General features: G+C 51.4%; 1 long non-coding RNA gene across 1 annotated transcript; it reads left to right on the top strand.

The window, feature by feature from the left end:
• Positions 1-635: 635 nt before the first annotated feature.
• Positions 636-21,070, top strand: LOC116573339. The gene is made up of 3 exons (XR_004278717.1): positions 636-773; positions 863-931; positions 19,898-21,070. It is a non-coding gene; the product is annotated as an uncharacterized LOC116573339 (long non-coding RNA).
• The last annotated feature ends 1,473 nt before the right edge of the window (positions 21,071-22,543 follow it).

Here is a 22,543-nt window from a genome sequence, read left to right as displayed (position 1 = left end):
ATGGCCCACAGCCTCTTTTTGTGAATAAAGTTTTATTGAAACACAGCCATGACCATTTTTTCTTCTACTCTCTCCAACTGCTTTCACAGTATGGGGGACAAGAGAGCTATATAAGGGAGTTGAATAATTGGGACCTAGAATTTATTTCTGGAGCTGAGTAGTTAGGGTGTTGTGATTCTTGTATATTCAAAATATCTGAAATCTGCTTGGCCACCCAAACAGGTCTGTGTTAGTTAATTTGCTTAATTACATGCAGTGAAATCTGGGATTTGATGACCACTCTGGATATTTGGCACCTGGGGGAGAAAACCTTCACATGTGCTAACCTCCTCCCAATCCTGGTCAGCCATCCTGATAAATGGGATTACCACACAGGCTGGTTAAAGGAGCATGGATGCAACCAGTTTAAGCCATCAGAAATTAGGAGAAACAATGTAGAACTCAAGCCCTCCCAGTAGAATGGTCCAAATAGCACCTTCTGAAGGTGTATCTTTCTCTATTTGAGAGAGAAAGAGAGAGAGAGAGAGAGAGCGCCCATGTGTGAGTGGGGGAGGGGTAAAGGGAGACGGAGAGAGAGGATCTCAAGCAGACTCCGTGCTGAGTGCAGAGTCCCACACAGGGCTCAGTCTCACAATTCTGAGATCATGACCTGAGCCACTCGAGAGTCGGCTGCTTGACCAACGTAGCCATCCAAGTGCCCCGCACAATAACGCCTTCTACCAGAACGAATCCCGCAACTTCTCTTGGGCAGAGATGGCCTGCCAGGAAAGCAGGTTTTGCATTTGTGTTGCTTTTGGTTTTTCAAATGAAAATAAATATTTATATTTTCATTCATCATAAGGATATGTCACATTTCTTGTAGCTACTTTGAAGAAGTATAGAAGATACGAGGAAGAAGGTAAAAATTACCCTGAGATCCAGCTCTGCAGAGGTAAGCACTGCTAACGACTGGAGAAACTTTCCAGATGTCTCTTGCTGGCACACATGCCATCGGCATGTGGTTACCTAAATGGGCTATGTATGTTTTGTCTCCTACATTTCATTTATCAAAGTGCCTCATGCTAATACTGTTCTGTGGCTTTGGATATAGATTTCCAGCATGACTTTCAATGGCTGCACAGTATTTTGTCCAACGTACTATAATTCACCTGCTCAACCACATCTAGGTTGTTCCAATGTGTGTGTGTGTGTGTGTGTGTGTCTATTTATTTGTGTCTATTTATTTGTGTCTATTTATAGTCCCACATGGTAGGGACTATCTTGTACTTATATTTTGAGCATTTCGCTGCTCCTTTGGCTGAGGACCGAGGACTCAAAGGTTACTCATTAATAATTGCAATCACAGGGTCACATCGCCTCCAGAAAATGCACGGTGACATTTTACGTCTACCGACAGTAGAGGAGAGCACTCAGTTCCACTCTCTGGCAAACCCTGGCTGTTGTCATTGTTGATCTTTGGAGTTTGGGTCAACCTGATTGGTTAAAAGTGACCTAATATTGTGGTGTTGATTTGCATTTCCTACATCATTTTACTTCTGAGTGGTACCGTCTGTGATTGAGCAGGGGAGAAATGATGACTTCCTATCAGGCTCTCATTACTACTTGAGAACCTAAGGCTGGCAGAAGGGGAGACATATATCATTCAGGGGAGCCAGGGGCCCAGGATGAAAGAGTTGGATCCTCCTGGAGGACCATCATATTTCACTGATTTATTTCCTGCTAGGCTCACTTGCAACTACTTTGGGCACCTGTTGAACAGCATCTAGGAGGTCACAGGGTTCCGGTCATGAAGGGCTTAGATGACAGGGAGGACATCTGGGCCATAATTGTGAGGCTACGCACAGGCAGAGAGCCGGCTCCCCGTGTCCCCGCTGGAGGCTTTGCTCCGTTCTGTAGGCACTGATAGCATCTCCTCAGGCCCCGAATGTGTCTTCCCATTTCTCTTCTCCCAGGATCAGAAGACATCAGCTTCACTTTAGCTAATGCCACCCAGAAATCTGCTGGAAAGCTCAGAAATGCCTAATGCTCACTGCCTGTGACCTCGTGCAAGCGTGGGTTGGGGAGCTGAGGGCGGCCGGCAGGGCTGACGGTGAAGTCCCACGTCTGGAGTGGCAGCTCTGCCCGGCAGCCTCCGCTGTGGCCTCGAGCCAGGATGACCGGCTGGGGCGGGAGAGGGCCGTGGCGGAGCTGTTCTTCTCAGTCTGGTGCCCAGTGGCTTCCTGCCTCGCTGAAGGGGCATTGCTCGGTGGTGATGATTCATGGCATTTGGACAATGTGGCCGTGTTCCGAACAGGGAAGTGAAAAATAGCCCAGCCCAGGACAGCGCAGGACAGGATGGGGCGGTCACAAGATGAGAAGATTCACTTTGAAAAATGCAGGGGGTGTTGGGGGCGGCACAGTGAAGTCAGTCTCGGCGGCTCAGGCCCCGTGAATACGCGCCTGCCAGCTCTTCTTTGGAGCATCAACTTTTCCGAGTGGCAGTCGTGAAGCTGTCCCTTGGAAGTGGCTACTGGCCTTGGCCGAGCCGCCGTGGGCAGGAGGAAGTGGAGGGCTGATGCAATGAGTGTCAGCTTCCTCTCTGACTCAGGATTGGATCTGTTTCTTAGGGAGGTGCCGGGGGCCCTGTGTGGCTTTAGCTGGATTCTTTGAAATTGAAGTCAAAACGGAGGCTCTGCCCCTGGTGGGTGCTGGCCCTCCCTTGACCCTTTGGGATGAGTAAAAGGATTAAGCTGGCTTCTTCGGCCTCCCTCCCAGCTGGGTAAGCCCTTCTGACTCGAGGCCTTCCTGGGGTTTCAGCTGATGGAGACCAGCAAAGGGCCATCTCCTGGGTCTTGGCCCACATCGGGGGCTTCCTCATATGTGGGAGCTGTGTTTGGGGGAGCAGCTGGGTTCTGGGGGGTTCAGTCCCGGCAGATGTTAGACTGATGGAGGAGGCCGTAGACTGCCTGGAGCTTCGGGCTCTCCTGGAGTCCACGTGTCCATGTAGCCAGCCATAGGTGGGAGAGGGCCGGGTGTGCAACTGCGGCCTTCCCACGAGAAGAGTAGTGATTGGCTTTTGGCTCTGAGCTTTCCAAGGACATGTCATTAGGGTGCTGCCTAAACACCCGAAACCTGTTCTAAGAAACACTTCAATTACCCAGATAATTGCCTCTGCCTGAGAGTCCATAATCATAAAAGCACTGGCTTGGTAAAGACTTAAAAATTCTCTCACAACCACCGTAGGGGTTCCGTATTCCAGTGCCCTGAGTCACCTTGGAGGACAGTCTCTCTTTCCAGGTCAGTTCGGTCCACCTCCCTCTCCCCCATCCCCTCCTATTTCCACGGCCGGAGCAGAGGTCAGCTGATCTCACTCAGGAGGGATGGCCAGCATCCAGTCGCCGGGGTATTTAATGACGACTCTATTATTAGTCACACGCAGGAGAAGCACGATTCCAACCCGCTGGGGCTTCTAAAAAGGAGCTCCGTGTGACAGACTGGAGAAGGCGGGGGAGAGGCCCTGAGGACACCTGCAGCTGGGACCTGACCCTGCCCAGCACTCTCTCTTTTCTCTCACATCATCTTCCAGCAAATATTGATTTTAATCTCTTTGATAAGCTTTCTCCTGACGGTGGGGAATGTGCGCGATGGCAGATCTGCTTGTCATACCTCACCGTGTCACCGCCAGAGAGGGAACTGAGAGTTCCAAAGTCCCAGAGAGAGGCCGCGATGGCCTTCATCGGAGTCAGGTGACCGTCACTGGCTCAATCACCGTGGCTGGGTCAGGATCTCGGAGAAGATGACTGAGCAGATGACCCTATGATGAGTGCGGTGGAGGGAGTGTCTTCCACAAGGGGCTCCTGTTCTGGCAGACAAATGATGGGCCCGCTACTGCCCCGTGCTGAAGGCTCTTTCCAAGGCCCCCGCTGTGGACTCAGAGCCTCGCTGCCTCCCTCCGCTTCTCCCTCCCAGTGAGGGCCACGGCCCAGGGGAGGTGCCTTGTCTGTCCTCAGAGTCCACTGTTGTGTTGCTTAAAGATCCATAAAAGATGGGGTTTTTTTTGCTCTGTTTTTCTGGTGGGGGGTGGGGCGGAACCTGTCCGGGGCAGCCTCACTGACTTTCTGAGGAGATCGCCTTGGAGGATCTGAACAACGAGTGAGGGCAGAACAAAGGAGCCATTCTCAGAAGCACGGCAAAAATGAAACCAAATAAAAACCCCATAAAAATCCCTACTGGGGCAGAGGAAATACCAACTTGATGCTTTTGAGCCACGCATTGGGTAATAAAGGGAAAGATTCAAGGATAGGCCGTTCCGACGCGATTGTGCTTGGGCTGGAGGGAGAATGTGCTGGAAGACAACGAAAGGGAATCATCCAGGCGAGGGAGGGCCGCCGGTGAGCGCACTGGTGTGGCGTGTTGTTGCGATTCAGGAACTGACCGACGACCAGGGTCACGGGGAGTCTGAAAGTGACACCCGACAGGAACCGGTTCAAAGTTTGTGCCCAGCCCGGGGGGCTCAGATGACCGGCAGCTGGCCTGCCCCCTGCTGGCTCCCACTGATGTGAGAGGGGCTCTGACCCCTGTTCGGTCACACAAATACCCGTTTGGAAATCTCTTTGAAGACAGATTAAGTAAACGCTCCCAGCACAGACGAGAATAGTTGAGTGACGTGGGCCCAGTATCTGTAGTAAGTGGAAGGATCGCTGGTCGTAAAGCTCACGGGCATCTCGCCTTTCTGTTCCTCTAATCTGGCTTCCGTGCTTCTGGTTGCAGTTTCGGGCCCAGAGTGTCTTCAGGGGTTGGAGTTGAGGATGTGGGGACTCTCACTCTCCTTCCATGGGCGTGACAGTATCCCAGGGCCAGGGCACCATCCTGTCACCGCATGGCAGCTGGCTGCGGCCAGGGGCAGGCAGTCCTCCTGGCACGGCGGACCTTTGAAGTTGCTCGTGGGGTCTTTCCATCTGGTTTGTGGCCTCGGGCGGCTCTGACCCCCAGCGGGGGTGTCTCTCCAGGTCTCCCAGGGCGCGGCAGGGTGAGCGTGAAGGAAAAGTCTGGTTTTCATCTGGGAGCGCCGAGCCTTTTGGCGTGATGGCTCTGCTCTCTTTCTGCCAACGGGACGAGGTTGTGCCGGCTGCTCTGGGCGGGGAGTGAGGGTGGAGGGGGGAGCCCGTGGCCACGTTACTCCCCTCATTATTTCTGAGACCCTACTGGAGAGGGAGGTGGGGGTGGGCTGCTGGCCCGGGGCTCTGCGGCTTTGATGTCTGCCCCCTGGATCCTTTCCTCACCGACCCGGCCACTCGCATGTTCACTGGGGCCGTGGTCCAGTCATTCTGTCCCGATGAGGCCGTTCTTGGCCTTATCTTTCATCTCTACTGCGTGGCACAGGGCCAAGCTCGCAGTGGGGCTCCGCACATGTCCGCTCCCTTCTCTTTCTGCTTCGCCTTTGTTAGGGTGGAAGTTCTGTGCTGAAGTTCATGTTGTTGAAGTCCTAACCCCCAGGACCTCAGAATGTGGCTGTGTTTGGGGATGGGCGTCTTTGAGGAGGTTCATTAAGTTAACACGAGGTCATTTTAAGTTAAAATGAGGCTCTGCACCAATCCTTATGACGGGAAGAGTTTCAGACACAGGCATATACGAGGGACAGATGTTGTGAAGACACAGGGAGAAGGCCGCCATCGACAAGCCAAGGAGAGAGGCCTGGGACAGACAGATCCTTCACTCAAGAAGGAGCCAACTCTGTGGATACCTTGATCTTGGACTTCTGGCCTCCAGAGCTGGGGGAAATGCATTCCTGTTGCTGAACGCCGCTCCCTACCCCCCAAGTCTGTGGTGCTTTGTTATAGGACGGCCCTAGTGGACTAACATGGCTTTTCAACAGGTTTGTGGAGCACATAACCAACCAAGTGCAAGGTGCTGTAGGAGGTCCAGAGACAAAGTCAAGAAGCATGAGAAAGAGGCCCAGTGAGGGGACCATCTCTCTTCCTATTCTCTCCCCCAAACTCCTCTCTCTTCAGCCTTTCCTTACCTCTGCCCACCACCACCCCCCGACAGAGGGAAGCAGGAGGAAATGAAACAGAGGGCTCCCCATGAGATGCCGCCCGATGGAAGCTCTGGAAAGGAATGAGAACCCTTTTCTATAGAGTCAGAAACACCGTTTTTTATTTTCATTTTTAATTTTTTGGCTGCCCCTCCTCACCCGCAAGTTCTTATTTAGCACACGTGTGTGTGCAAGTGGCCAGAACAGACCCGTGGCCCGAGCAGCCGTGCATGTGCTAAGGAAGACGGTTCATAGCATCTGGGGACACACATGACTGTCCAGCGGGTGGCATGTCCAGCAGGGTCTTACCTAGCGCTGGCTTTATGGGGCTTGCTAGCTGGGCAGGGCCACAGTGAACTCTCTTTGTAGACCATGACTTATATCCCTTGTTGCCCTTTGTGACTAAAGGTGATGCATGTTGTGTTTCCATACTGCTGTTACTGGGAGATTGTCCTTTGAATTATGGCCCCGGCTGGTGGCCGTGGGCCGTGATCTCTTTGCAGGATCACGAGGTCATTTCATCGTGGAGTAATCTTGGGATATCTGGGAACACCTCTGGGCCTTCAGATCTGCGGGGCTGCAGGTCTCCTTAATAAAGAAGCCAGGTCTCTTTGAAGACTTGCACAGTACGCAAGTCTTGATGTTTTTTGTATTTCCATGGTACCTACCAATTTGCAGTCAAAGATATTTTCCACCATACAACTCAATAATAATCCTGTGCCCTGGTGGGGTCCTTTTGTAATCCTCACTTAGCTCATTGATTTTAAGGGGAACTGGGATTCCAGGAGCTTGATTGGCCAACGGGTCCTGTGTTGCCTAGTACTGGGTCCCCAAAGGACTTCGGTAAATAGATCACTGCCAGTGGTTGCAATCCGCTTCTGTGTGTGTGCTAGGGACTGAAATTTGCACATCACGGTCACTCATACTGATAGTGGCACATTTTCATGTAACGCTGATGTTAAAACAAGCTTCCTACCTTTTCTCCATACAGAAAACTGAATGTGTTCCAGGGATGGTCTGAGGGCTAGCCCAGCAAGAGTGTTGCAAAGCCGCCATGTGCGGGGCCACTCCCTGCCCCACTTCCTCTCGCACTGCCTTCCTTGGTTGGCCCCTGGTGCCTTCCCTCTTACCTCCTCATAAGACCTGAGGTGTGCCCATCTCTGGAGGCTAGCTGCATTGGAAATCAGTGACTCCTGAACGCATAAGCTTTCAAAAGCCCCAGAGATCATCTTCCAATGCTTGAATGGAACCAAGAGTTTCTACCTTGGACTGGGTCTGCTTTGCTTACTCAAAGGACCAAGCCAGTGAGTGGTTGGCCTGGCTCTAAGTCTAGCAGGTGCCCCCCTCTTGGTGTGTTTGGTGCGACACTGTGCCTTCTCCGGTCAAGGCCACAATGTGACTTCAGGGAGGTTATTATGGGCCCTTTGGAGGTGGAAACTGACTTGGGTTCTTGGGGCTATTTCTTGGTCACTTCCCTCAGCCCCAGACCTCTATTTACTATCCAGCCGATAAAAAAAAGGGAGCTCTATATGCTTTCAAAGCCATGCCCTCTCCTCCCAGACTTTGATTTCATAAATGCTGGTTCCTCCAGAGAACCGAGCAGAGCCTGCAACCATGCATGTGCTTTTTCAATAACCTGATGACTGTCCGTGTGCTTCGGCCAATGAGGACTGAGCAGTGACCCTTAGATAAAAGGCTTCATTTGGCATGACTCATCCTTGGAGACATCTAGCCTGCTTGGTCTGTGTTGTTAAGTGCCTGGTTCGGTAAATATTGACAGTTAGAAACCATCCCAGGAACTACCACGCAGTGATCTGGAAGGTAATGTATACGAGTATGATCAGTGATTAGGCAATGCCTGTCATCTGCTAAGATACAGCCGCTGATAAATATCACCCCATTATCTCTCTTCCTAATAGTGGCTCATCTGCTGGTGTGTGACTCATAGGTGATACATTATGGGGTCTGATTCAGCAAGGAAAGTTTGGTCCGCCCCAGTGGAGAAGGACATCCAAGGTCACCTTGGTTTTTAGGATATTGGCTTCTTTTTTTTTTTTTTTCTTAAAGATTTTATTTATTTATTTGACGGACAGAGATCACAAGTAGGCAGAGAGGCAGGCAGAGAGAGAGGAGGAAGCAGGCTCCCTGCTGAGCAGAGAGCCTGACGTGGGGCTCGATCCCAGGACCCTGGGATTATGACCTGAGCCAAAGGCAGAGGCTTTAACCCACTGAGACACCCAGGTGGCCCTGGGGTATTGGCTTCTTAACAAGAGTAGCTTTGCTAAGAAGGAAAAGTTCAAAAGGAATCCCCATCACCACAGAGGGTCTGGAGGGGTCTGGAGAGACCAAGAGCAACTTCGGAGCAGATGTGTTTAAGACCTGCTTATCCACGTAGGCACCCTTCCGCTGTGTTTACATGTGGACACCCATGGCTCCACGGGGGTGGTCTCTCTCTGTTCAGGTCACACTTTTGGGCCTGTTGGCACTGCTCTCAGATGAGGGACAGGGATGAACCTCTGCTCAGACAGAAGATGGTTTTATCTCTTGCCCTCCCTTCCTCAGGTACTTAAGATATAGTCATCATCACCTGAGTGTCTACCGAGGCTCTCAGACGGGTTTGGGTTTGGCTGTTGGGCTTATTAAGCTCCGTCACCGAGCAGGAACTTCCCATTTGTGTCCCGGCCCTTTTGAATGGCCATTGTTTACTTTCGCTGTGTGTTCAGGCTGAAGGTCTGTCCTGCCAAATCAGGGATGAATTTTCCATAGGTGGGCCCTGAACCTTTGTTCTAAGGTCTTCTGAGGCCCTTGCTGTCCAGATCAGAGAACAGAGGAGGGAGGAACCACCACGTGCCCGAGAATGAAAATCAGGCCCATATGTACCCCAGGGCCTGCTACCCTGCACTACTTGGAATCACTTTCCGTCATGTGAGGTCTGGGACAGATTTCTCCTTCCAAAGAGATGCCTGGGCAAAATGACATGACAGGTTTTTAGCATGTCAGCTAAAAGTGCCACCCTTGGCTGAAGGTAGGTGTGTGTGCACACAAGTACACACGCACATGTAGTGGTAGCCCCTGCACAGTCACTTACCATCCACTGTGTTGTCAGGGAATGAGAGCTGAGCTCTGCTTGCACCGAAGGAAGCAAGCGCGCGTCGGGCAGCAGGCACTGAGGCGGCACCTTGTTGATGGCTGCCATCTCTTGGCCACTAACCGGCTGTGTGACTTTGGGTGAGTTACTGAACTGCTCTGAGTCCCAGACTCCTTCCTTGTAAAATGAGGGGATAACACCCACCTTTCTGGGCTCGTGATGGGAGTTGAGATAATATATTTAACACACAAGGCTCATAAATCCTGTCCTGTCATGTGTAGCTGTTATGGTCTTTAGCATCAAGCCACGGAAAAACTGCGGCTGCCAACCACTGTAGGGTGTTAGGAACTCAACTGGGAAGGATCTACAATATGGAAGGGTTTTCTATGCCTTGTGTCTCCCCTCCTGGAAGTGGTGGTGTCTCCATTTTACAGAGGAGGAGCCCAAGGCTCGGGGGTCCAGCTGGCCAGGTTGCAAACCAGGCATGACGTGCTGTGGACAGCGGGTATTGGCAACCACACGTGCCACCTTTTTGGGACACCAGAGGTCCCGACTGGGCAAGTGTTCGGTGGAGGCTGGAGGCTTGCTACATCAGGAGGACACCGGGTCTTCTGCTTCATCTTTGCCCTATCACACGAGCATCGACTGGTCTGGGTGTCTTTGGCCAAACAGCTTCACAAAGTCCTTGCTTCACCACCTGGCAGGGGCTTCGTGTTCTGTCCTTTGGTTCAGGTGAACACACCTGCTGAGCGGCAGAGCAGTGTTCTGGAACCTGCTGAGAATCCACATGCTCAGGGGAATGTCTATGGGTGGGTGACCGGAGTCCAGACTGCTGGGAGGCGTGGGCGTGGGGGCGGGGGAGGGAGGTCAAGGGGGCCTGAGGGGTGGGAAGGAAGTCCAGATAGGAGCCATTCCACTCTGTCCTGGTGACCAGAAGGAAACAGACTGTTCAGGGGGTGCCTGGATGGCTCAGTCGGTTAGGTGGCTGCCTTCGGCTCAGGTCACGATCCCAGGGCCCCGGGATTGAGTCCTACATTGGGCTCCCTGCTCAGGGGGGAGCCTGCTTCTCCCTCTGCCTCCCTGCCTACTGCTCCCCGTGCTTTTGCTCTCTTCTCTGACAAATAAATAAAATCTTAAAAAAAAAAAAAAAAGGGAAGGAAACAGACTGTAGAAGCAGGAGCTCTTCCTCCAAGTGCCCTCCCAGTGGCTCCCACCCACCGCTCTCAGGGCAATTTTTTTTTTTTTAAAGATTTTATTTATTTATTTGACAGATAGAGATCACAAGTAGGCAGAGAGGCAGGCAGAGAGAGAGAGGAGGAAGCAGGCTCCCTGCTGAGCAGAGAGTCTGACATGGGGCTCAATCCCAGGACCCTGGGACTATGACCTGAGCCGAAGGCAGAGGCTTTAACCTACTAAGCCACCCAGGCGTCTCAGGGCAATGTTTTAAGTGAGGCATAGGATTTGCCATTATGCCCTCACAGGATGTGTCATTAAAGGGATATCTGTGACATCAGGGCTATACGTTTGAAAGAAGGGAGAGGAATTCAGTAGAGTGATGTGCAGACCAGGAAGGAGAGAGGATTCTGCTGAAGTGGCCAGAAATGAGTGAGGGGTGTTTCCTGGAGAGGCGGTGTGAGGAGGAAAGAAAGATCTTTGCGGCAGCTTCGACGGGAGAGCAAGCTTACACTTAACAAACTGGAGCTTCCAGACACAAGCGCTTCGGCTGAGTGAAGCCTATGCTCCCTGCTCCTCCCTCAGAGGCCCACCAAGGAAAGGCCCCTTCGTGTCCCTGTCACCAACCTGAGTCCCTGAATGTCCCAGGAGGTTGGACTGTGCTTCCCCGAGAGCCCAGAGGTTCCTCGGCGAGGCTAGGGCCAGCGGTGTTTCCAGAAGTAGCACATGTGAGGTTCACAAGGCTTCCTTGATGTGTCCGGTGGTTCTGAGGGGAGGAAGGAGCCGTAGAGCAGAGGCAGGTAGGCCAGCTTTGTCTGCCCACAGACGAGCCCTCATTCTTCCCTTGGGGTCTGTGCCACTACGTCCGAAGGACAGCCAGTGTCCCCTCTCTGCCGTGACCAGTGGAGGCAAGGCTGGGCCGGCCTTGTATCCGGCTCTTGGTTGGATACAACTGCTTCAAGCTGTCCTAAGTTCTCCAGGGCCAGGATTCTCTTTCTTGTTGCCCCAAAGAGCACACCGCCCCCCCACCCCGAGGGCACCACGAGAACTAAACAGGAGTGTGTTCTGTAGGAGACGTCCGGGGTCTGGCACACGGAGTGTGTGTAACATATGTCCCCTCATGTCGCTGATTTCACTCATCATCACGTCAGACTCCGGCCTTGTGTTTACGCTGCACTGGTCTGTTCTTCCTCAAACCAAACAGTTCTAACCCCATCCTCCTCCCCTCCCAGAAGGTTCGGGCTCCTTTTCTCTTTGTTCTAAACAGGTTAATTCCTCCTCTTGGTTGGCTTGCTAATTCCTCTGTCCTTCCAGCACTCATGCTAAAGGTCTAGCCTGGGCTCTTGCTAAAGTGCTGTTATCTGCTTAGGAGCGCCCCCCTTATAGTAATGCCATGCCTTTTTTCGGGGATCCGGTCTAATCACTGAATAGATTCGTGTGATCTCACTTGCTTTCTCGTATGCGCATTTTTCATTCCCAGTGTGTTTTTCATGGGAACTTCATGCCTGCAGGGAGCATTTAGAGGCCCTGGTTTAGAAAACGTGAACTGTTCTAAGGTCTTCTGAGGCCCTTGCTGTCCAGATCAGAGGAGGGAGGAACCACCACGTGCCCGAGAGAGAAAATCAGGCCCACATGTGCCCCAGGGCCTGCTCCCTACCCTGCACTACTTGGAACCACTTTCCGTCATGTGAGGTCTGGGACAGATTTCTCCTTCCAAAGAGATGCCTGGGCAAAATGACAGAGTCGGGTCATTCTGGAAACCAAGTCATCCTGCTGAGGCTGATGGTAATAAAGGACCTGGGGAGATCCCCCCACTACCCCCAGCTCTCACTATGTGGCCGCCCACAGGGCCCTGCCGTGGCCGGGCCACGCCGCCTTTGGGTGGACAAAAGCCATTTAAAGAGGAAACAAAGGTATTGGAGGGTCAGGCTACAGATGCTTACTTAGCCCCGGAGCCCTTGTTCTAGATAGTTCTGTGTTGACCCAAGGGCAGCTGTTGGCTGTCTTTAATGAGACAATGGCCGAAAAACGGCCTGGGTGGCAGAGATCTGGGGGGAGCCAGGAGAAGGTGCACAGCAGCCCAGCCGGGTTCCCTGCATCTAGTAGCAGGCGAGCAGGACGCATGCTCTCTGGGCTTCTATTTCAGGCTGGAGACAAAAATGCGTTCTTTACCACAGGAAGAATGCTCCCTCAGACAGGACCGCTAATCCGGCACAACGAAGGGCTGTGGAATGTGGAGCCAGCGGTGGTTGCTGTTTGCTTTCCAGCAGGCTTTTCCTCTCTTCCTCACTGAGTCACATGTATTTTTGGTTGCTCATGTAGACGGTGGCTGAATTGCCCCCTCCCCCACAGCCTTCATGTTTTTTGAAAATGTGGGAATTATCAGAGCCTGTGAGCTATCTCGCACAAGCACGAGCAATTTTCCAGAGCGCCCCTGTGTCATCTGTCTCCCTGACACGAAGAGGGAAGGCGGGAGGAAGGGGAGGAGGGTGCGGACAAGGAAAGGAGAGAGGAGGGAGAGAAGGGTAAAGGGGGGAGAAACATCTTGCTGACGTCAAAGAAGACCACATGGCACAGGATAACATTACTCGGGACCTCAGCCACCCACTCCCTCTAATTTACTCCAAACCGAACAGCCTGTTTTGAAACCTGTAGCCTGCAGTCTGTTATTTTGTTTTGGCTTTTTTTTTTTTTTTTTTTTTTTTTTTTTTGCTATTCTCTCTGGACCAAAAGGACCATTAATTACTGGGAGTTTGAAAGCTACCTGATTCCCCGAAACAGAGGGGATTTCCAAGAGCAATAACTCAGCCGGTGCTTGTGCAAGGCGCTGCGGCTGCAGTAAACGGATCCAGCTGCTCCAAGCCCGTGGAGAAGGGCCCGGGGGATGGCGCGGCCTCGCAGCTGGGGCTGGGGCTGCTCCGTCACGGGGCCTGGCGGGTCCGCGGGGCCTGCTCTGGCTCCTGCCCTGCACCCCGCCCTGCGCGCGCCCAGCCCCGCCCCCAGCCCGCGCGCCCCCAGCCCGCGCGCCCCCTGCCCTGCCCACCGCGGGCGGTGGCCGCCCTTCCAGCCCTAGTCCACTGCCCTTCCGGCCCAGGTGTGGCAACTCTTCCCTGGGAGGTGCAGGACCCCGGGCGTGATACGAGCGGCCCTGCTGCCGAAGCGCCCTCAGGACAGTCCCCCTTTCGGCGCGGTGGCCGGTCCGGTTGTGCTGCCCAGAAGCACCCCCGGCTGTGCGGTCCGGACCTGGGCCTGTGTGCAGACGGGATCGGCGGGAACCTGTGCGCACCCGGGGCCGGAGGGACCCCGGTTCCGCTCCCCAGATGGGAGAGCTCAGGCTGTTTTCTGGCCCAGGCCGCACAGTTAATTTTTATCCTAGTAAAAAACAATAAACACGGCATTAGCAACTGAACGTTTATCAATTTGCAGTTCGTTTCCAGCCAGGCCGCTCCGCTCAGGCGGGTTTTACTGCCGGCGAGCGCGGGCGCACCAGAGCGCTTTTAGCGAGACCGTGTGTGTGCGGGTTGCAGGCCCGGCCTCCAGAGCGCTCTTGGGGAGCTTTCCGCCCTAACTGGGTAATATGATTTGGCTCTTTCAGGCCTGGTCCTCGAATAGTGCCCTTTAAGGATGGGGAAACTGCAGCGAGGAAGGTGGAATGCGTGGCCGGGGATCGCCCCACAGCTCCGGGTGACGCTACACAAGGATCTTGGAGTTTTTGGCTTTGAGGGCCCGCACCCACCTGCGTGTGCCCCACTGCCGGCCTGAGCAGGGACCTGGGTGGCCTTTCTTTTCCTCATCTTACCTGGAAGTTCGTACCAGAAGAGGTGACAGACAAGAACTGACCCAGGGGGTTCAAAGCTCTGAATGGGAAGATGTTGCATCAAGGGACATGAGTCAGGAGAGCACCATGGAAGCTCAGGTCAGGCCAGGGGCCCGGGCAGCCCACCCCGTCTGCAAACGTTTTGGCTCGTTTTGTCTTCGTGGATGTACACCACTGGGTTGTGTCATCTACTGTTTAACACCAGACTGTTACAGCCAGAAACGATTCAGTGATCACAAAGGGAAGGCAAGCTCTGCTGTGAATCACGCCTGCACTCAGCCCTCCTCCCTGCTTCCTGGTTCTTCTTCATTTGAGTGTGTCATAGGAACCTTGATGTTGTCACCGGCTTCAGGGTGGATCTGCAGTGACTCCCAGGGGAAGGGAGAGAGACGTGAACTTGCAGAGTCAGCAGTGTAGAGCAGAATAAGTGGGACGTGTGTTCCATCCTTATCTCTTCGGGAGAAAAACTCACTTTCCTGAAGCCTCAGATCTTCCCCTGTAAAACTGAGGGGGCAGTAGGTCTTCTCTTGGAGGGCTGGTGTCCACAGGAGGGGCACATGTACTCAGGGCTTGGCAGAGTGCTTGGAATCTAGAAGACGCTCAAGAAATCCTCTTGACAAGAAGGGTAGGCAATGGACTGCAGATCCTGTATTTGCAACTCCAAATACGAGGCTATGCCCCATTTCCCAATGAGCAGCTTCCAAAAGTCTTGTGTGTGTCTGTGTCAGCTTGAACAGATACGCTTTAAAAAAAAAAAAAAAACAAACTTATTTATTTATTTATTTGACAGAGAAATAGAGAGAACACAAGCAGGCAGAGAGGCAGGCAGAGGGAGATGGAGAAGCAGCTTCCCGCCGAGCAGGTAGCCCAATCTGAGGCTCCATCCCAGGACCCTGGGAGCATGATCTGAGCCGAAGGCAGATGCTTAACTGACTGAGCCACCCAGGCGCCCCGAATGTATACGCTTTTAATGATGCAAGTGAAGTTGTCAGATATCTAGTTATAACATTTATTGAGTTAATTACCTGCATATATAAAATTATACATGTATACTTATTTAGAAATATTGCCTCCTTTTTTCTTTTCTTTTTTTTTTTTCTTATTATTCAGACTCTTTATCAACACCTGTCTTTGTTGTCACTGGAGCCCCTTTCTGAGAGATCTCATTCGGTCTTCCAGAACACACCATCCTGGTGCCGCTCGAGTATATTTGGGATTTAGTACTTTCTGCATCTGTGTTGTGGTCACTGGAAGTGTTAGCTTAAGCTCAGTATCCATGCCTTATTTGCAATCTCCGTAAAGCTAACTTCTTCTAGTACTGCTTTTAAATGTGATTTTAATGGGTTGGGGTTACATAAGGAAATGTCCATGCATTTTAATGGTGCATACTAGCGTATGAAGGGGAGAAATGACACACGTCTGGGATTTTCTCTAAGATGGTTCAGCGAAGCGGGGCACCTGGCTGGTTCAGTAGGTGGACGTGTGACCCTTGATCTGGGGGTTGTAGGTTTGAACCCCACATTGGATGTAGAGATTACTTACTTACAAATGAAATCTTAAAAAAAGAGAGAGTGCAGCAAGAGAAAAAGGCAAAAGACAAAAAAAGGAAGAAGTGGATCAAATTTGGAACAATCTAGGTTGTTATTAATCGAGGAGAAGGGCATATGGAACTTCATTTTACTATATGCTCTTTGGATATGTTTGAAAACTTTCATGATAAAACTTCTTTTTTCCCCCCAATAAGCTTTAAAGACTTGCTGACAGTATCTAATACTTGCAGGAATAACTAGAAAAACCTTGAAATATTTTTTATTTTTAATAAAAACCAAAACCAAATCCTTCTTCCAGGCAAACTCTGTGATTATCCCAGACTAGCACTGATGGAATTCCTTGCAGGATATTTTGTTATTTAAAAATAAAGAAATCAAGTGGGCACTTGGTAAGAGGAAGATCTTTTGATAGACATAAATACAAGGTGTCATCTCGTATCTACCCCATTCATATCTGCTCTTTGTTGGGCTGGGTTGATGGGGTTGGTAATGGCCCCAAAGAGAGAACTTCTGTAAGTGATGAGAAGGCTTGCTGCACGGTCCTTTGTCAAAAGTACCTATTACCTATTGCCCTTGTTGGCATCGAGCTGGAAGGCACAGGATCGCAGGGGACATGCAGTTCTGTAAGCAGGCCTGGCAGCACGGGGCTGGGGCTGGGGTGTCAGTGATGGTGCAAAAGGGGAGAGGCAATGTTGCTTCATTGGGCAATGCTTCTCCCCTGGAGAGGGTGCACGGAGCTGTGGTCTGCACAGCCAGCCCCAGAGGGTGGTTGGGCAACTGTCCAGCAGGCTCAGCCGATGTCAGGCGAGAGGGCTTGGGCCTAAGTGTTGTAAATATCCACAGTCCAAAGGGATTAGAAAACTCTTCAAAATTTGTATTAGTTTTGGGGGCATCTGGGGGGCTCAGTCTGTTAAGTGTCTGACTCTTGGTTTCGGCTCGGGTCATGATCTCGGGGTCGTGAGATCGCGCTCTGTGTCGGGCTCCACTCTGGGCATGGAACCTGCTTAAGATTCTCTCTCTCCCTCTCCCTCTGCCTCTGCTTCTCCCCGCCTCTAAAAAACATTATTCGTTTTGTAGTAATGACCCTTCCAAAGGAGGAAAGGAAACATTATTTTCATTTTTAAACATTTTTGAAGAATAGGATTCTTTCCATACAAACACAGTAGATTATTTGCCAGAGAGTATTAAAATGAAAAATATCTATCCAGCCTGTGTGGGAAGTCTGAATTCTTTGGAATTCTTGTATTGTATTGTATTTTCCCCCCACAAGTGCACTGTGCTGTGCCACAGGCCAGTCACCTTCTTTGAGAGAGTTACTTCTGACAATTTTGGGTGTCACCCCATTCACACTTACCATGTCATAAGAGAGAATCTTTCATATTTTGCAAGAACCTTCCCTCAAGCGTAAAAATCACAGCGTCACGGCCTTCTAGTGACTATCTCAACATTTCAGTGCCAGCAGATGGATTGGAATGCAGAAAAACAAAATAAGATAAACACAAAACCAGTGTGCACAAACAGAGGGCAGGTTCTTTTTGGGGAGATGCATGTTTTTTTGATGAGCTAAGTGTTGATTCTAACCCCCAAAGACCGAGAAGTGTGAGGTTAGATAAGTGTCTGCTATATTCACAATTGCCATGTGGATTCTGTGAGTCAGCTTAGAGGTCACTGGCTGTAGGGTAAAGTTCACCAGTTGTTCATGCTAGCTCGGACTGGGCCGTTCCTGAAAACAGAACCTGTACCACCATCTGCTAACTTCAGGTCTACCCAGGGAGGGTGGACGCTTCTAGCAAGGGATCTCAGGACGAATTCTGCAGACATTCCTTGAGCAACGCCAAGTGGCCCTTGGCCAGGGTCGGAGTTAAACCAGGAGATGGCTATCAAATGCAGTTTTTGGGTTTGGCACATCTCTCTCGAGCTGCTGTGTGGAGCAGGAAAGAGAGAGGTTTGTTTGTGGCTTTAGTTCATCGGTTCTCTGCTGCACTCTTTAATCTGAACCTTTTTTTTTTTTTTTTTTCTCAAGAGAAAAACAAGGCTGACTTGCACACCATGGAGTTTTAAATTGGACGGTCCCATGGAGTCCTCTACCCACGCCTTTTTACATTTATTTTCCAGGAACCTCATTAGGTGGTTTGGGATGCCTTCTGCTTGTGTTACAGATTTTCCAAAAGACTTGCTGCACATCCTACGATAAATATAATTACTTCCCCATGAGTCGTGATGATCTCGTACACTACATTTGCACGCGCCTGTCCGTGTTTGCATGAAAAATAGCACGGCCGTATTAAGGAACGCTGATCTGGCTGCAAAGCCCCGTCTGTTGGGTTTTCTCCGGGGTGGTTCTCCTGCCTTCTGGCCGGTGAATAAATACCGTTCGGACAGGGCCTGGCACAGAGGCCTTAACCGTAAAGCTTAATGTATAACTAGTATGTTTTTCTTCTGTGTCAGCAGTTGGAAACACGATCCTGTAAATAAGGATTCGGTGAGTAAATGGATGTCTGTAGTGAGGGGAGGAGGAGGGCTAGAGTAAGCAGTTTTGAAATTCATGCCAGTGGTTGCTACAAGTGATAAGGTAATTTGAGTAACCTGTAAGACCTGTGGATTCACAGGTTTCAAAAACAGGAAAGTCTCTTGTTTAAAAACCCTCTAGAGCAACATGTGGGCTTAGAAAAGAAGCTGGCTTGTGGTTAGGTGATCCTACTTCCTTATTGATATAATGGCTGGTGACGCAAGGCCTCCTGGGATTGCAGCGCGGTGACCGCAGGCCCGACAGTTGCCCTGACCGGCTTCTGAAACAGGCCCGGGGCTTTCTGGACGGATGAGAAGTCTAAAAATTTCCCTTTTCATTTCCTCTCTTGTGTGACTTTGTCATTTTTTTTTTTAAACTGGTAATTGAAAAGGGAATTTTGCCCATGCTCTGAAGGAGTTTATCTTGACTGCGTAGCCTCCCTCCCACTCCTCAAAAATCCCACCCTGAAAACCCCATGCTAAAAAAAAAAGTCATCCGTTCTTGCACATTTTTCAGTGAGTCTGTGTTTGATTAATATCTGCCTTTGAGGCTGGATTCCTAACAAGCAGATCTTTAAAAACCGGATGATTTTTGAAAAACACTCTGGAACTTTTCCGTGTCCTCAGCCTCCTGGGTGAGGACCTCCAGGTGAATGCCGCGTCCTTCCGGAAACCGAGCCCTCTCCCGGCCAGCTGGGAGGCTCAGTTGGGCAACAGCTCCCAGTATACATGGTCGTGTTCTGAAACGTGAAAACAGATGCCATTCCGGTACACAGTTAACTGACCACAGCGCAGAGAGTTCCACCGGCGAGATGTGCGGGCTGTCCTAGGCCTTGCAAACATTCTGCAGACTGAACTGCAGAAAGGAGTCCTCCTGGCTGCCCTGGAGAAGATTCGGTGCGGGGACAGCCTGGTGGGCTCGATGTGTTGCTATGCCTGCTCTCCGTCCAGGGGAGACAGAGAGCAAATGGGTGGAAGCTACGTCCACACCCAAGTTCCTTCTAGAATCCTTATGGCTGTATTCTTTGTTACATGCCTTAAGTGTGTATGCACGTCTATATGTATGCATGTGCCTATGTACATTTGCGTACACACACATACACACACACACACGTGTTATCTATGCTATTTGGCCCAGCCCACAAGTTCCTTTTATTTTTCAGTGAATTCAAAGAAAATAACGTGAGGAAGATGTGTATGTTTTAGTGTTCCAGTAAATGACCAGTGTCACCTGCTGAGTCCCACCAAACGAACCCACCCTCCTGATTCCCTTGTCTTGGCCCTGATGATCTGCCCAGGATGTTTGCTTGTCAGACTTTACTGCCCTTTCTCTTTTTGGTAAGCCCAGTAAGTCTGGCCCAGCCATGCCACTGAGGCCACAAGGAAATGTGATCCTGCCAAGTGCGGGAGTTAATCACTGCCCGAAGGTTAAGGTTATCGAGGGGACAAGAGCCACTTTCTGTATTATGCATATCTATGGTGTGTGTGCATGAGTACCTTGTGCGTCTGTGTTTGGACCGTGTGTGTGCATGAGCACCAGGCATGCGTGTGCCTGTGCGTGTGCACGTGTATCATCTGTGTGTGTCTAAGGGCACGCGGGCGCGCCTACTGTGCGCGTGGCACATGGGGGGCCGTGACAAGGAGGATGCTGGCTGGGGTGGGCCTGCTCAGGAACAGGACCAGCACTCAGGATGTCTCTTCTGCTTTGTTACCTTTTCCCCTTTAACCCACATGTGCCGTCATCACAGAAACCTTGAAGACCGGGGAAGTGTGTACTCCATCTCCGTCCCGCCTGCCACTCCAGTGGGAACTCTGAAAGTACCGTTCTACTTCAGCCTCAGGAGAAAGGAGGGAGTTTGGGATCGAGAAGACGGAGCAGGACTCGACACCATACGGTTCCCTTTCACTCTGTGCACGTGTGTGCTCTTTTCGTGTGTCCAAAAGACAAAGAGGAGAAGCCAAAAGGGGAAAACAGGCAATCGGATCGGAAACAGAGTATGAGTTTGTATTCACAAAATAAACTTTTATTCCTCTACCCGGGACGCTGCCCCAATTTCCGGCCACTAACCTCAGTGGCCGTGCTGACCCACTTCTGGCTATTTTTATTTGTTCCTTGAAAATGTTCCCTGTGTGATTAAAGTTTACTCTTGTCAACTTTGTTCCTATCCTCCCTGCCCCCTGGGTCCAAAGGTGCAGCCCTTCCCACCTCCCTCCCAATAATCACGGTGCGTTCAGAGCCAAAGGGCAGCAGGGTTTATTGGCAATGGGACAAAACAGCGACCCCTTTCCTTGCCACAAGAGACGCCACAAGACCCGGCCCGTGGAGCTGTGCAGCCTGAGTCTTCACCTCTTGTCCGGGTTTCCTCGCCGAAGCCCGCACACCCTGCTGGAGACAGCGTTTCCAGACCCCAGTCCCGTGGGGGGCACGCGGATGCCGGGATTCCTGCTCCGGGCCCTGAGTATGCAGCTACTTATCTGTGATTACAGCCTGAGTCAACAGCAGAAGCAGGAAGTGGACCTAGGGTCCGGCATCGTATGGAAAGTTGGGTGTATTTACTTTTCTCTTAAAGCAAACTTTGATTTACCCTTTAATAAGTTACCACTAAGGATCTAGTTCTAGAAAATCCAAGTCACATGTTGATAAAAGAGGAGAGGAAACGGTGAGACTTTGCATTCTTCCAGCTTTATCATTAACCCCAGGTTTGGAAATTCATTTGCTTTAGAAGGCTAGGTTTCCAGGTTTTCAAGAGTGGGGTCATTCTCTCTTGATGAGGGGTTTTTGACATCCTCAGCTGAAAGGCATTATAAACAGGGTAGCGCTTGGCCCCACTGAACCCCTGGAGATGTGTGACCAAATAAAGGCTGACCTTCGCAGGTTAATGTCTTGGTGCTCTCACTCCCTGTGCCACCTGGGCAAACCCTGTACTTCTTTGGCCTCAGTTTCCTTATCTGTAAAATGGGAATAAAAAGTGATTTCCCTCAGAAGGTGATTACAAGGATTCAGTAAGGAGATGTGGAGCATCTACTGCAGATACAAGCTGCTGGGACTATGTATGACTTAAGCCATTCTGACTCTGTAGGAAAAAAAATTTCTCTTTTTGCTTTGCAGAAGTTTCTCTAGGAAGTCACCTGCCCGAGGCACAAAATGGGATTTCATCCTCTGTGCCTCTCCTGCTCGTTGCCGTAGGAGTGGGTGGAGCGGCCCTTGAAGGACTTGAGTGAAAGAGTGTCCTACCTCATGGGGGGGTTAGGGACTTGGGTCCTGGGAGGGGTCAGGGATGAAGGCTTCCTCTCCTTCATGTGGTCAGCACTGCAAACAAGGAAAAAATACCCAAGCAGAACAAGGAGGCACCCAGGGCCTCACTCACACATGGTCTCTGGAGACAACGTTATTTCTTTGCTTACCCAAAGGGCCCAAGTGTAACTTCTAGGGAGAAGGACGACACCCTTTTTTTGAGTTCTCACAAGCCTCTCTCCTGACTGCTCCCCTTGTAGAGACATGAGCAAGGGTGCAGATCACCTTCTGTGATAACATCAGGAGCAAAAGGGGGGTCACCCAGGAGATGAAGGGTGCAGGGGTGGGTCACCCAGGAGATGAGTGTATGGGGAGGATCAGCCTTGGGAGTGGCCACGAGGAGTGCCTTGTCTCTAGAGAGTTCACTTCTTAAATTTCTAATTGCCACGCACCAGTATTCTAAACTGTATCAGTGATCAAACCCACTTTCCTTCGGGCGGCCACTCCTTCTGTGTCCCGCTTGGTGGGGACTGCGTGAGTGGGGTGGAGGGGAGACCGTAGCGCCCGGAGTTAGAGGGCCTTCCTGTATGTCAGGACTCCCTCCCCCTCCGCCCTGACCTGGAGATGGGTGCGCCTTTGGCCCTGCCGTTCCGCCGTTCCTGGTGCTCTGAACAGTCCTGGTTCCCAGTGGCTGCCTGGGGAGGCACACGGAGTCCTGCTTGTTGAACAGATTAGGGAGCTGAAGCTCAACAAGGGGCAGGACACTCCCTAGTCTCATCCGGCTGGGAAGCACCAGCTCTGGGAACTGGCCCGGATCTGCCACCCCCATGTCCTTCCTGCCTCGAAGGCCGAGAAGGCCCCTGCGAAAGTGACCATCCCTTTGCAAGGTTCGGCACTGTGTGCAATCCTTTCGGGGGGAACCCATGGAGCTCCCCGTATGCTCATGAGCCTGGCTTATCATGATTCAGCATAACCGAAGGCATCACCTTATGGTTCTTGAAGGTCCCAGTGCCTAATGCACAGACTCTCAGGGAGCAGGGGCTGTTTCCGTGTCTGGCCAGACTCGTACGGAGCGGCGGAGCGAGTTTTCAGGGAACAGGTTGCTTTGGAGGCGGTCCTGGAGGAACACGATCTTTATTGGTTTTCTGGAATCCTCACT

This window comes from Mustela erminea, chromosome 14, assembly GCF_009829155.1.
Source record: "Mustela erminea isolate mMusErm1 chromosome 14, mMusErm1.Pri, whole genome shotgun sequence".
Lineage (NCBI taxonomy): Eukaryota > Metazoa > Chordata > Mammalia > Carnivora > Mustelidae > Mustela > Mustela erminea.
This window is presented reverse-complemented; position numbering and strand designations above follow the sequence as displayed.